Here is a 14,916-nt window from a genome sequence, read left to right as displayed (position 1 = left end):
ATTGCACTATCACCACCGTAGCAAGAATATTTGCAGAAGAAATAATCCCTCGCTGGGGTGTTCCCCTCCAGTTAGATTCAGATCAGGGGACACACTTCACCAGGAAGGTAATCCAACATACATGCGCCTTGCTATGTATTAAGCAAAGATTCCACATCCTGTACCACCCACAAAGCTCAGGGATAGTGGAAAGAATGAACTGAATTCTTAAATTGTCCTTAGCCAAAGCTGTAGAGGAGACCAGGAAGGGACGGGCAGATTTGCTCACCGGTATTCTAATGAGACTTAGGTTCATTCCGAATAGAACGACAGGACTGACTCCCTTTGAATTGATGACGGGTAGAGCTATGAGACTACCCGAAGGAATAATGACAGGGAGGATGTAGGACCGGCAAAGGATAGAGTCAGGAGGTTTATTAAACAATTATGTGAGCAATTGCATACCTTAAAGCAAGAAGCGTGGGATCAACAAATAATTATGGATATTACACAGGATGCAGATTAAGCAACAGGGAAACACCTCTGGGGTGGGTGAGAAGGTGATGGTTAAGATAACCCCTGATAAACCAGGATTTGCACCAAAGTGGCAGGGCCCATATGAGGTGCTTATGACCAGTGACACTGCGCATGTGTAGACATGAGAGGAAAGGGAAGATGGAAGCATTGGACACAGCTAAAACTATACAAATAATAAACCGGTGACAACCGGAATATCTTTTCTTACAGATGAGTGCCGATCCTGCTGTCATTCCATATGACGAAACTGAGGAGTACTATATAAGACACCGGGACTGGGAAAGATGAACTCATTGACGGAACTATATGGTCAATAGTGGGGACCATAACGATTGCTGTAACAATTGTGCTGTTTTGGAAAGTCTGGATAGAAAGATGCCAGTGAAGAGGCATCAACCACCAGCAGGAGTTAGAGCTGGTGCAAGTATAAAATGCAGTTAATGATAACATTGCTGATCGAGATCTCCGGGGTAACATGGGTACCTGTTTGGAGTTATACTATACCCCTGATGTTGGGAGCTATATCAATGATACTACCATATCCGTGCCAGCTGATACTGGACTTCAGCTGACATGTGAAGGCCCAATAAGCCTATATTCAAGGAAAGATCGGTCCCATTGTGGTGAGGTGGAACAAGGATGGCATCCAAGTGACCTACAGCAGATGAGTAGAAGTCACCCGCAGACAGCACAGACTCGTCAGGTCCGGGTGAAATGCGAACCTAAGATCACAATGGGATGGCGTAAAAGGAATTCAGCTTCGGGCTCCTCGTCCTGTGTTAACCCACAAGGGAAGTACACATTGATGCTAGCACAAGGGGCGAATGAGCCATGGGAAACTATATATTACAATAATACGCTTGTTAAAACATAAAGCAGCCAAACTAAATGGCAAGAGACGACCACTGTACCAAGAGACAGTGGGCTAGAACCCCCACTTTTGCATTTGTCACCCAAAAATGGACTTTATTTCCGGCGTGGGTGGTAAAAAAGGCTTTTCCGATCACCGGCTTCTCACCCATTCTCAAAACACCGAGTTTACATTTTTGAAAATGGGCGTAACCACGAGCGATATGAAATGGGCGGTAGCGTAAAATTTAACTGACCTTCTGCCGTAAAGTGTGGCCGTCCTTAGCAATGGCATGGCAACGCTCGATTCCCGCGATTCAGGAGGATTCAAGAATCATCATGACATGCGCAAAAGAGGAGACAGAGTGAGAGGGAGCTCAGAGGGGCTGAGCGTGTGTGGCTGTGGTGTGTGTTTGATTGGCTGTTGTGGAAGGCATGACAGATTCACCAGCAGCAAAAAGCCCACTAAGCACCAAGAACATAGTTGGCACCGAGTTTTTGTCCAACAAATAACATATAAAATGGAAGGGATAGAGGAGACCCTGGAGCTGGTAGCCAGGAACACTGGTGGCAGAGGGCTCCCAGTGGTCCCGGATCGCTGCAATGCACCCCAAGGTGACACACCCCGCCATTGCCAACCACATATGAGAGCCAGCAGCAACATCTTGCTTAAGGCTCGGAGCACGCTCCCGCCTCAGGCCCCGGGGATTTATTGGCCTTCAATCCCATCAATTTCCCTAACACAATTTCCCGCTTTATAAGGATATCCTTCAGTTCCTCCTTCTCACTAGACTCTCGGTCCCCGAGTATTTCCGGAAGGTTATTTGTGTCTGCCTTCGTGAAAACAGAATCAAAGTATTTGTTTAACTGGTCCGCCATTTCTTTGTTCCCCATTATAAATTCACCTGAATCTGACTGCAAGGGACATACGTTTGTCTTCACTAATCTTTTGTCTTCACATATCTATAGAAGCTTTTGCAGTCAGTTTTTATGTTCCCAGCAAGCTTCCTCTCATAATCTATTTTCCCCCTCCTAATTAAACCCTTTGTCCTCCTCTGCTGTATTACAAAATTCTCCCAGTCCTCAGGTTTTCTGCTTTTTCTGGCCAATTTATATGCCTCTTCCTTGGATTTAACACTATCCTTTATTTCCCTTGTTAGCCACGGTTGAGCCACCTTCCCCGTTTTATTTTTACTCCAGACAAGGATGTACAATTGTTGAAGTTCATCTATGTGATTTTTAAATGTTTGCCATTGCCTATCCACCGTCAAACCTTTAAGTATCACTCGCCAGTCTATACTAGCCAATTCACGCCTCATACCATTGAAGTTACCTTTCCCCAAGTTCAGGACCCTAGTCTCTGAATTAACTGTGTCACTCTCCATCTTAATAAAGAATTCTACCATATATGGTCACTCTTCCCCAAGGGGCCTCGCACAACAAGATTGTTAATTAGTCCTTTCTCATTACACACCACCCAGTCTAGGATGGCCAGCCCTCCAGTTGGTTCCTCGACATATTGGTCGAGAAAACCATCCCTAATACACTCTAGGAAATCCTCCTCCACCACATTGCTACCAGTTTGGATAGCCCAGTCAATATGTAGATTAATGTCACCCATGATAACTGCTATACCTTTATTGCACACATCCCTAATTTCTTGTTTGATGCTGTCCCCATCCTCATTACTACTGTTTGGTGGTCTGTACACAACTCCCACTAGCGTTTGCTGCCTTTTGGTATTCTGTAGCTCCACCCATACAGATTCCACATCATCCAAGCTAATGTTCTTCCTTACTATTGCATTAATTTCCTCTTTAGCCAACAATGTCACCCCACCTCCTTTTCCTTTCTGTCTATCCTTCCTTAATATTGAATACCACTGGATGTTGAGTTCCCAGCCTTGGTCACCCTGGAGCCATGTCTCCATGATGCCAATTACATCATATCTATGAACTGCTATCTGTGCAGTTAACTGGTCCACCTTATTCCGAATACTCCTCGCATTGAGGCACTAAGCCTTCAGGCTTCTCTTTTTAACACCCTTTGCCCCTTTAGGATTTTGCTGTAATGTGGCCCTTTTTGCTTTTTGCCTTGGGTTTCTCTGCTCTCCACGTTTACTTTTCTTCTTTCTATCTTTTGTTTCTGCCCCCATTCTACGTCCCTCTGTCTCCCTGCATAGGTTCCCATCCCCCTGCCATATTAGTTTAACCCCTCCCCAACAGCACTAGCAAACACTTCCCCTAGGACATTGGTTCCGGTCCTGCCCAGGTGCAGACCATCCGGTTTGTACTGGTCCCACCTACCCCAGTACCGGTTCCAATGTCCCAGGAATTTGAATCCCTCCCTTCTGCACCACTCCTCAAGCCACGTATTCATCTGAGCTATCCTGCGATTCTTACTCTGACTGGCACGTGGCACTGGTAGCAATCCTGAGATTACTACTTTTGAGGTCCTACTTTTTAATTTAGCTCCTAGCTCCCTAAATTCGTCTTGTAGGACCTCACCCCATTTTTTACCTATATCATCGGTACCTATATGCACCACGACAACTGGCTGTTTACCCTCCCCCTTCAAAATGTCCTTCACCCGCTCCGAGACATCCTTGATCCTTGCACCAGGGAGGCAACATACCATCCTGGAGTCTCAGTTGCAGCTGCAGAAACGTCTGTCTATTCCCCTTACAATAGAATCCCCTGTCACTATCGCTCTCCCACTCTTTTTCCTGTCCTCCTACGCAGCAGAGCCACCCACGGTGCCATGGACTTGGCTGCTGCTGCCCTCCCCTGATGAGTCATCTCCCTCAACAGTACCCAAAGCAGTGTATCTGGTTTGCAGGGGGATGACCGCAGGGACCCCTGCACTACCTTCCTTGCACTGCTCTTCCTGTTGGTCACCCATCCCCTATCTGGCTGTGTGAACTTTACCTGCGGTAAGACCAACTCACTAAACGTGTTATTCACGACATCCTCAGCATCGCGCATGCTCCAGAGTGAATCCACCCGCAGCTCCAGTGCTGCAATGCGGCCTGTCCGGAACTGCAGCCGGATACACTTCCCGCATATGTAATCGTCAGGGACACTGGAAGCGTCCCTGACTTCCCAAATAGTACAAGAGGAGCATAACACATGTCTGAGCTCTCCTGCCATGACTTAACCCCTAGATTAACTTAATTTGGCAACAATAATGCTAAAAGTTACTTACTGATAAAGAAAGGAAAAAGAAAAAACTACTCACCTAATCACCAGCCAATCACTTACCCCCTTGGCTGTGACATCACCTTTTGATTTCTTTCTACTTCTTTTTTGCCTTCTCTCCCTGCTGCAGCTGCACCAGCTGGGCCTTTACAGGCCGCTCCGACATCCCCAAACCTCTTGCTGCGATGTCACACTTCGTTTTCTTTTCCTCCCAGGTTGGGGAGTCAGCACTGGCGGGAAAACAAGACAAAGCAACACCTCCCACTCCCACTTGCCCGAACTCTCCCACTTACCAAACTCTTACCTTTGCGCTCTGACCTGTCGCTGCACTCTGAGCAAGGTGTTGGCAGGCTGCAGGTCTGCCCTTATCAGCTGGCATACCTCAGTGAGACCCTCTTTGTGGAAGCGTAGTCTCCGAAGGCAGGTGGTGTCGGGCAAGTCAAGGTAAGAATGCTTCTCCTTGTACTTTCGGGGAGTTTAACGTCTGGTCCACCTCATCTGTCTGTCACTTCGTACATTGGGCACATAAGGCAGTGCAGCGTTCCTTCGGCGGTGTCGAGTCTGCTGCATGTATTTGGTCACCAAGAGAGGGTGAGGAAGAACAGGCCCCATTGCAGTAGCTCTCTGTTTGCCACCGATTGCACACAAACAAGGAATGTCCCGACGAACACACCTCTTCTATTCCAATCGGTCACAGTGTGGTCAAGATGCTTTCAGAGATGTTCACATCAACTCCAACAACCTGCCGAGTACATCCGAACTCCGCCGAGGTTGACGCACAGCAGCCTTTTAAAGGACGCGACATGTGATCTGCAACATGGTGTCCATAACGCTGTGATTCATCCCGGTTAGTTCCACTTTTTGTGGGCAGGTTTTTGAGCGAGCGTTATTTTGGGCGATATGTGTGCGAGGTGGTGAAATTGATGATGGGCAATCTCCATGGCTGCTAATTTGGGTAAAAATGCTCTCACCGACAAAAAACAGTTGCTGGGCGCTAATATTGAATCTTGGCGTTCATTCCATACAGAAAGTAATGCTGGGCGATATTATGGGCATTAAATTCACCCATCCTGCTGATTAAGCCCCAAAAAAGTGGGCGAGCGGTAATATCTTTTCTCGGCGTTAAGCCCATTGGGAAAATAACGCTTGGCGATAAGTCTCCTAAAAAAGCCCGTCAGTTTCCATTTTCTGCCAAAATGGGTGATATCTGGGCATTATACGTCATTTCAGCGGTAAAATGGGCATTAAGTGGGCATTAAGCAGGCAAAAAATGTGGAGTTGCTAGCCCATAGAGGTGTTGTGATAGAATGGCGGAGAGATAGTAAGAAAACGGAATGTGGAACATGCTCAGGGACATCTGTTCCAGTCATAATGGCATATGATAACAAACAGCAGCAAAGAACAAGCCAGGGAGAGTGTGACCCGGGAACGCCAAAGCGAGAAATATCTGATTGCCCAGACAATACAGATCCCCTGACTAAGACAATGACTAAGTTTAAAATAACCGGAATGACTCTCTTAAGAATGTCACATGGGTGCATACAAAAAGGGAAAGAGGGAATTCTCCTGTGCATAAAGCAGGAACAGTGCCCAAAACCACCAGGCATAATGGTGGTAACAAGGGACGAGCCTATCACCCCATCACCAACAACCACATACATCATAGGCAGCTGAACTAGATACACCGTCAGTGCCTGATAGGCGGGTTCAGTGCCCAGAACACACACCTGGGCCACAAAATGGATTCGTGTTAGTAAAATGTGAAGAGATATTATATGATAATGTACACCATGAGTTGGTACCCATTGTGTTGAATTTGACTAATCTGGAACTCCCTGAATGGTGTTCTAAAAGAACACAGCAGTTGTACCGAAGATTGGTACAACAAATCCTCAGACAAAGTAACTATGCCAGCGGCAGCCAATTAGGTCCCCTTCTCATAGATGACATAAACGAGGCCTGATAAATGATGCAGCTATGGTCTTTAATACCGGAACCTCAGTGGCAAACATCATTGATTTGACAACGTTAGATAATAAAGTACGAAATTTAGCTTCTCGTATTAAGGAAATTTTGCAGGAACAAAATCAGAATCAAGATTCACAGTTAACAGAAGACCAAGTGCTGACAATTAGATTACAGGACATAGCAACGGTCCTCGAGGCCCACGCACAGACCATTAATAAGCTAATCAAGCAAGAGCATGTAGCCTCTGACCAAGCACCTAAGAATGAAATCGGGACCCGGGTATTAGAACAGACAAGGGAAAATTTGGCACAGATCCACAGAGGGGAGGTTCCCCTGTGGATCAGCGATGACCAATTGGTCAATTTGATCATGCATTCAAACGAAATACAAGGATACCAACTCAGGGGGATGATATGCATATATCCCACACAAGTGGAATGTAATAATGATAAAGGGGGACTAGTAGGATTAGTACTGGTCATTCCAGTAATTATGGAAGGAGATAACCCAAAGGAAGTGTATGAAGTACAAAACATAGGGATTATTAGAGAAGGCTTATCACAAGACGCTACCATATGCTGTAACTTACGGAGACAGTTTGATAGGGACAAAATTGGAAGGATGTGTTACTCATCGGGGAACCACAATATGCCCTCAAAACATTAGTTATGATCCTGAGGTGGCTTGCGGATTTAATATTACTCGTACACAGGTAAATTGCACCATGGAAACCGTGGGCGCACAATGGGGAAAGACACACGTGGCTTATGTAAGCAAAGGAGAATACTGTGTAACAACTAATCAGAAATCCTTTAAGTACAATCAGCAGGAATGCCAGATCCCCACTGCTACATTCAGCTTTGTTCTGGAAATACCTGTGAGAATCGGAAAGGAGGAATTGATAGACATACATTGACAAGAGTCAACATCGATACAGGTGTCAGGAGACATAAAGGAGGAGCACGCCAAGTACGTGAACATGTTTTGTTATGAGGTACCTGCCGTTATTAGAACACCTTGTCAAACTGCGAGAAACAGTTGCCAAGAGTCAGAGAGTCGACTACACTCTCAGGCAGAATAATCAGGACATTCGGAAGGATATCAAGGACATTAACGTCACCACATGGTGGGATGACTTATGGAACTGGGGACTAAACATTCAAATTCATCCTTGGATAAGGATAATATCCCATGTACTTATCGTGATTCAATTACTGATTGTGCTATATTTGTTGGTTTGCAATGTGCTGCAGCAAGAAAACAGAAGGCCTGACTACTGGTAAGGGCAATTAAGGCTAGATCAACCTCGGGGCAGGAAACTCTTTATGAGCAGAGGATGGACAAGTAGTGCACTGTTTGAGGTTTGGAGACACGTGATGGTACTCCAGGCTAGATGGCCACTGGTCAAGGAAAACCAGAGGGTGCTCTTTAACAAATCTCAACGGTATGGCCTGCTTGTGTATAACCAAAGGCCATAAGGGGGGATTGTAAAGGGGTAAAAATACAGACAGATTGTATGTAAAACTCACTTATAAATGATAGAAAATGGCCGTATAACATAAAATAAAAATTTTAGATATTCAGGATTTAGAGGGAACACGTAGAATCAGGCTTGTGTGCTTATTTTTTAAAGAATGCAGAACAGGCTGAAAAGAACAGAGCAAGGTCAAAACTGTAGAATCAACACATTCCAAAAGGCTGAGATCAGTTCTGTATGCTATAGAAGATGGTGAGGTTGCAGACCTCAGCAGCCAGTCTGATAAAGGTTAACAAATCAATGTCGCTCCAATCAGTGGTCGTGGTCTAGTGTTCACAAGGCCACCATGCCCCGAAAACTGTATAACTATGTGTGGAACCTTTGTTCTTGGAAGATCCTGTCTTAGGCTGCTAGGACTGAGAGCTTCCCCTGCATATGCTGGAATAAAGATCGTTTTGAACCTATCTCTGGAGTCTGTCATCAATTGGGCATCAATCCTCTATTTCAGTGGGTCTGTTTGGGAGAAAGGAAGATTTCTCCACAACAAAGCTTACTTTGGAGCCAGCAGCGAATGTCTTTGCTTCACCCTGGCCTCACATTCCGGGCCATCTAGAAAGTTGGTACAACTCTTTTAAATACGGTCTATTTGCCAATGCAACCATGTGCCCCCTTGTTAAAGGGGCACAAACTCTAGAACCTATAAATTTTAACAAAAAAAAGCATTTAAAGGAACCTTAATAAATCAACTTAAAATTTTGTTTCCAGTTGTGATGATGCACTCCAGTCCCTCCGGTACCCACTGGCCACGGAAGGCCTCGAGTGAGCTAGTGGATACCGCGTGCTCCATCTCCAAGGACCCAGGCACAAACGTAGCCATGGAAGAGAGGCAGGCAGTTGGGCTGAATGACCCCCTTGACCACCCGCTGCGTGGCCCCTTCAAACAGTGGAAGAAGGGCTGCAGCCGCTCACATTCAACATATATGTGGAACACGGACTCCTCCAGACCGCAGTAATTATAGGCGGCCTGGGAGTCCATGAACTGACTTAAAAACCTATTGCACAGGATGGCCTCATGCAACATCCTCCAGGCCAAATCCCCAATAAACAAAGGGAGGATTCCTGCATATCGATCCCTCCAATGGGGACTCCCGCCTCCTCCAGATGGCAAAATGTTGCACCAAGGCGTGTCCGGATGGCAGGCATTGATGGTAAATTGGAGGGTGTGCAAGAGCAGCCCATACAGGAAACCCCTCCGTGCAGAATGGAAAGGCTGCTCCTGCGGGAGGTTTTGGGGCTTTGTGCTGATGAGGAATTCCGTCGTCAAGTTGGTACATCCATGTACAACAATTGCACCCTTTCCCCTAAACTGAGCTTACCGCTGCAGTGTGAATGCACTCTCAGAGACATGTGTTTAAAGGGTGCAAGTGCAAGTTGCTTATGTGCAAGTGTGAACAAGATTGAATATCAACTGATTTGTTTTTTCAGCTCTGACAAACCATTTGTTTGATTCCAGATTAATAATATTTGGTCAGACGGCCAACAGAAAACTGTCAAGGCCTCAACTGTAGTTTAAAATGCAGCTTTAGCCGAATTGTTCTGCTGTCTTTATTAGAGAGCAGCCACTGGGCTAAATCTGAGAGATGCAGGGATACCTGAAGCATATATTTTAGTTACCAAACCTGCCTTTGCTGCTGTTTTACAGCCAGCTTGGTTTACTCCCAGTCATCATCAGAGGCAGTCCCTCAGAATCGAGGAAGACTTGCTTCCACTCTAAAAATGAGTTCTCAGGTGGCTGTACAGTCCAATGCGGGAATTACAGTCTCTGTCACAGTGGGGCAGACAGTGGTTGAACGAAAGGGTGGGTGGGGAGCCTGGTTTGCTGCGCGTTCCTTCCACTGTCTGCGCTTGATTTGTGCATGCCCTCGGCGACGAGACTCAGGTGCTCAGCGCCCTCTTGGATGCTCTTCCTCCATTTTGAGTGGTCTTGGGCCAGGGATTCCCAGGTGCCGGTGGGGATGTCGCACTTTATCAAGGAGGCTTTGAGGGTGTCCTTCAAATGTTTCCTCTGCCCACCTGGGACTAGCTTACCATGTAGGAGTTCCGAATAGAGCACTTGCTTAGGGAGTCTCGTGTTGGGCATGCAGACGATGTGGCCCACCCAACGGAGCTGGTCAAGCATGGTCAGTGCTTCAATACTGCGGATGTTGACCTGATCGAGAACACTGACGTTGGCGCATCTATCCTCCCAGAGGATTTGTAGGACCTTGCGGAGGCAACATTGGTGATACTTCTCTTTGAGATGTCTGCTGTATATGGTCCACGTCTCTGAGCCATATAGGACAGGTATCACTACTGTTCTGTAGGCCATAAGTTTGGTGCCAGATTTGAGGTCCTGGTCTTCAAATACTCTCTTTGTCAGGCGACCGAAGGCTGCGCTGGCACACTGGAGTTGGTGTTGGAACTCATCATCGATGTCTGCCCTTGTAGGCTCCTGAGGTATGGAAAATGGTTCATATTGTCCAAGGCCTCACCGTGGATTTTGATGACTGGGGGGTAGTGCTGTGTGGCGGGGTCAGGTTGGTGGAGAAGTGGATTTGTTGTTGTTCCTGCTGTCAGCCACTGGGAAAGTCATTGCAAGAATCCTCCTCAATCGCCTTCTCCACAAGACTGAAGAGCTCCTCCCGGAGTCGCAATGCGGATTCCTTCCACTAAGGGGTACAATGGACATAATCTTCACCGCGCGTTGACTACAAGAGAGGTGCAGGGAACAGCATCAACCCTTGTATGTGGCTTTCTTTGAGCTCACAAAGGCCTTTGACACTGTCAACTGTGAGGGACTATGGAGTGTCCTCCTCCGTATCGGATGCCCCTAAAAGCTTGTCACCATCTGTGGAAATGTATTTTTATCTAAGCTGATACCACAAGGTATTTTTGTGCCCTTTTTAATATATAACAAATGGAGTCCTGGTCCTTCCAGAAATTTCTGCATAAAGCAGTCGGCTTGCATAAACAGCTAAACCTGGCTTGAAAGGGCTGATGGCCATCAGACAGCTAGGAGATAAGTCATGCTGAGACAAGTACCCCCTCATGGTGCTCTCCTATTGTCTATATGACACCAGTTCCATGCCACCCCACCCTTTTCAAAGTACTCAAACCACCAGCCATTATCTCTTGTAGAGCCCTCATCCATTTGATGCAAAAAAGATAACTGACCAAGAAACTGGACAATCCTGACACAATGCAAGGCAGGTAATAGCTCATTACCACACTCTCATCGAATAATGGCCGGCTGGCCAACTAATAACCCTGACAAAAGGAAATATCTGGAAACCATGTCAGGACAAGGATGTAGTAATTAACTCTTTATCTGTATTCACTGACTGCGAGACAGAGCCAATACACAGGGAGAGACCATAACTTGGGTTTTACTGTATAAATATCTCGTGAAACTGTACCATTTCGGAGGTGTTCACTTAGCCATTGACTGAGTGTGACCTTTCCCTTGCTAGCAAGTAAATTAAAGAAACTTCTGCCGGAGTTGAAGGTGTCTGAGTCATTTATCGGAGGTCGAGATTTCGACACATCCTCCGTCTGCTCCACGATGACATGCAAGCCGTGATCCTGAACAATGGATCCACCACAGACACGATCCACATCCGGACCGGGGTCAAGCAGGGCTGCTTCATCGCACCAACACTCTTCTCGATCTTCCTTGTTGCAATGCTCCATCGCACTCTCAACAAGCTCCCGGCTGGAATGTAACTAAACTATAGAACGAATGGGAACTTGTTCAACCTTCACCGCCTCCAGGCTAGATCCAAGGTCGTCCCATCCTCTGTCATCGAACCACAGTATGCGGATGACCCGTGTGTCTGTGCACACACAGAGTTCGAACTCCAAGACATCATCAACACCTCCACCGAGGCGTATAAAAGCATGGGCCATATGCTAAACATCCGTAAGACAAAGGTCCTCCACCAACCTGACAGTCACAGGAGCTTGTCGTAGGATTGGTTAAATCTTTTCACTCAGCCGAAATGAATCAGTTGGTTTGCAACACAACGAACTTGAGAATTATTTGCATTAATTGAAGATCAATCAATATACTCACCATCGCACGAAGGAGACTTAAATCCACATTTATTTTTTTATATAGAGAAACTGAATCAACCTAGGTTTGTAATCTCTATTTTATACTTGTATGATAGAAATCAGTATATAAATAGGCTGTCTCACCTACCTGTGCAATAAACCTTGTGATAAGGTTGACCCACTGGGAGTCTGACCTATCTCTTGCAGCCCTGGCACGGTCAATGGCCCCAGGTTCCTCTTCCCTTGAATTCACCTCCGCTCCGATGGATGATAAAGGCGAAACACGGGCAAAAAGGACTGGAAATCCCATTTGTATATGTCCTAGTCAACCCGCAGACTTTCTGTGTGGTAACAGTAATTCAATTTGAAATTTGTGTCTTTAGCTTGGAAAACTAAATGTTGAGCTGTGTGTTTGCATTCCATTCAGGGGTTGCAAAAGTGTTTTTTTTTCTATATTTATGTATGTAAGTATTTTTTCCCCCTCTCCATTCTCCAGTGCTGACTTTAACTGCAGTTACTTAAACTGGAGTTTCTTTAACTTTTGCTCTTCTCAAAGAAGAAATATACAACACACACACGTTTTAATCAGGATAAGATTGCCATTATAATATAAAGGTGTATTTGTTGAAAGCCAATGTCTGTGGATCTGTTGGTTACAACTATTTTGTGAAACAATGATCAAGTGCCCCTAAAACCGTCGCACCTGATAGACGTGCTCTCCAAAATGGGGTTTGGGAGGGTATCCGCAATTGGATCCAACTGCTCTACAGAGACATCTGTAGCGCAGTTCAAATCAACGGGTGGGAAACTGATAGCTTTCCGATCAGATCTGGAGTCAGGCAAGGCTGTCCTCTCTCGTCTGTCTTGTTTGTGTGTTGTATCGAGCCCTTTGCCGGATCCATCAGGAAGGATGCGGGCATTAGAGGGGTGATGATCCCAGGCAGCGGAGGCGCTCAGGTCAAGACCTCCCTGTACGTGGATGACGTGGCCATCTTTTACTCGGATCCGCAGTCGGTCCACAGATTGCTCACAATCTGCGACCAGTTTGAACTGGCCTCGGGAGTGAAGGTCAATCGCAGTAAAAGCGAGGCCATGTTCTTTGGCAACTGGGCCGACCGATCCTTTATTCCCTTTACCGTTAAGCCAGATTACCTGAAGGTGTTGGGAATATGGTTCGGAGCGGATGGGGCATGCGCCAAAAACTGGGAAGAGCGTATCGCCAAAGTGATGCAAAAACTGGGATGGTGGAAGCTGTGCTTCCTCTCCATGGCAGGAAAGAACCTGGTCATCAGGAGTGAGGTGCTCTCGGGTTTGCTGCACGTGGCACAGGTCTGGCCCATCTCTCGCTCCTGTGCCGCGGCAGTCACCCGGGCCGTCTTCCACTTTGTCTGGTGCTCCAAAATGGAACATGTCCGCAGAGACACAATGTACAAATCTCTGGACAGTGGAGGAAAGGATGTTCCGAACGTGGCCCTCATCCTGATGGCCACCTTTGTGTGCGGCTGCATCAAGCTGTGCACAGACCCCCAGTATGCAAACAACAATTGCCATTACGTGCTGAGGTTCTACCTGTCCCCGGTATTGCGAAGGATGAGCCTGGCCATGCTGCCGCGAAACGGCCCCACTAGCTGGACCATGCCTGTCCACCTGTACTTCGTGGAAAAGTTTTTTCACAAAAAACCCCTTTGACCACAAGGCCATAAAACAGTGGTCAGCACGTAACGTCCTGGACGCCCTACGAAAGGAGAGGGTGGACCCTGTCGGATGGTTCCCTGAGCAGACTGTCGAACTCGTTTGGCAGAACGTCTCATCGCCAGAGCTTTCACACAAGCACCAAGACGTAGCTTGGTTGGCGGTGAGGAGGGCCTTACCCGTCAGAGCATTCATGCACAGCCGACGTCTCAGCAGCACGGCACGGTGCCCCCGAGTCGGCTGCGGGGCAGACGAGACTGTCACCCATCTCCTTCAGGATTGCGCCTTCGCAAGGCAGGTTTGGAAAGAGATGCAGTGGTTGCTGTCGAGGTTCATCCCAAGCAGCTCCGTAACACAGGACTCTGTGCTCTACGGGCTGTTCCCAGGGACACACACCGAGACAGACATCACCTGCTGCTGGAGGGCCATCAACTCGGTCAAAGACGCTCTTTGGTCTTGCCGAAATTTGCTGGTCTTCCAGAGCAATGAGATGTCCACGTCTGCGTGTTGCAGACTGGCGCAATCCAAGATCCAGGATTACGTGCTGAGGGACGCACTTAAAATTGGTGCAGTCGCCGCAAAGGCACGGTGGGGAAGGACCACAGTTTAAAACCCTTCTGCCACTGTAAACCCGGGGGCAGGAATCAGTACAAAACTCCCCTCGGGCTGTACTTGTAACTTCTTTTTTGTGTACATGGAGCACTATGATCTGTAAACACCTATGTAGTGCCATGTACAATGCAAGGTCTGTTTCGTAATGCACGTTGAAAAGAAAAATGTAAATGTACCGTCACCCATTCCGTGTACTGTATAGTGACGCGTGTAATGTAATTTGTTGAATGTACTACAATGTATCCCGTATTGTACCGAATTGCACTTGAACTGAAAAGCAAGGAAATGTATCGAACGGAACTGCCATCAGCACCCAAATGTAGTGTATTGGATTGCTGACTGCAGCTAAATGTACTGAACAGCTTTTGAATGTACTGTACAAATTTTTATATGAATAAAGTATATTATGAAAATAAAAAAACTAAAACCGACAAACTAACCAAGTTAACTTTTACATTAGTGGTTATCTGTACCTGTAGATAGCATCACAGGGCGGGTGGATTGTCACGAAAT

Source organism: Pristiophorus japonicus, chromosome 4 (genome assembly GCF_044704955.1).
Source record: "Pristiophorus japonicus isolate sPriJap1 chromosome 4, sPriJap1.hap1, whole genome shotgun sequence".
Classification (NCBI taxonomy): domain Eukaryota; kingdom Metazoa; phylum Chordata; class Chondrichthyes; family Pristiophoridae; genus Pristiophorus; species Pristiophorus japonicus.
This window is presented reverse-complemented; position numbering follows the sequence as displayed.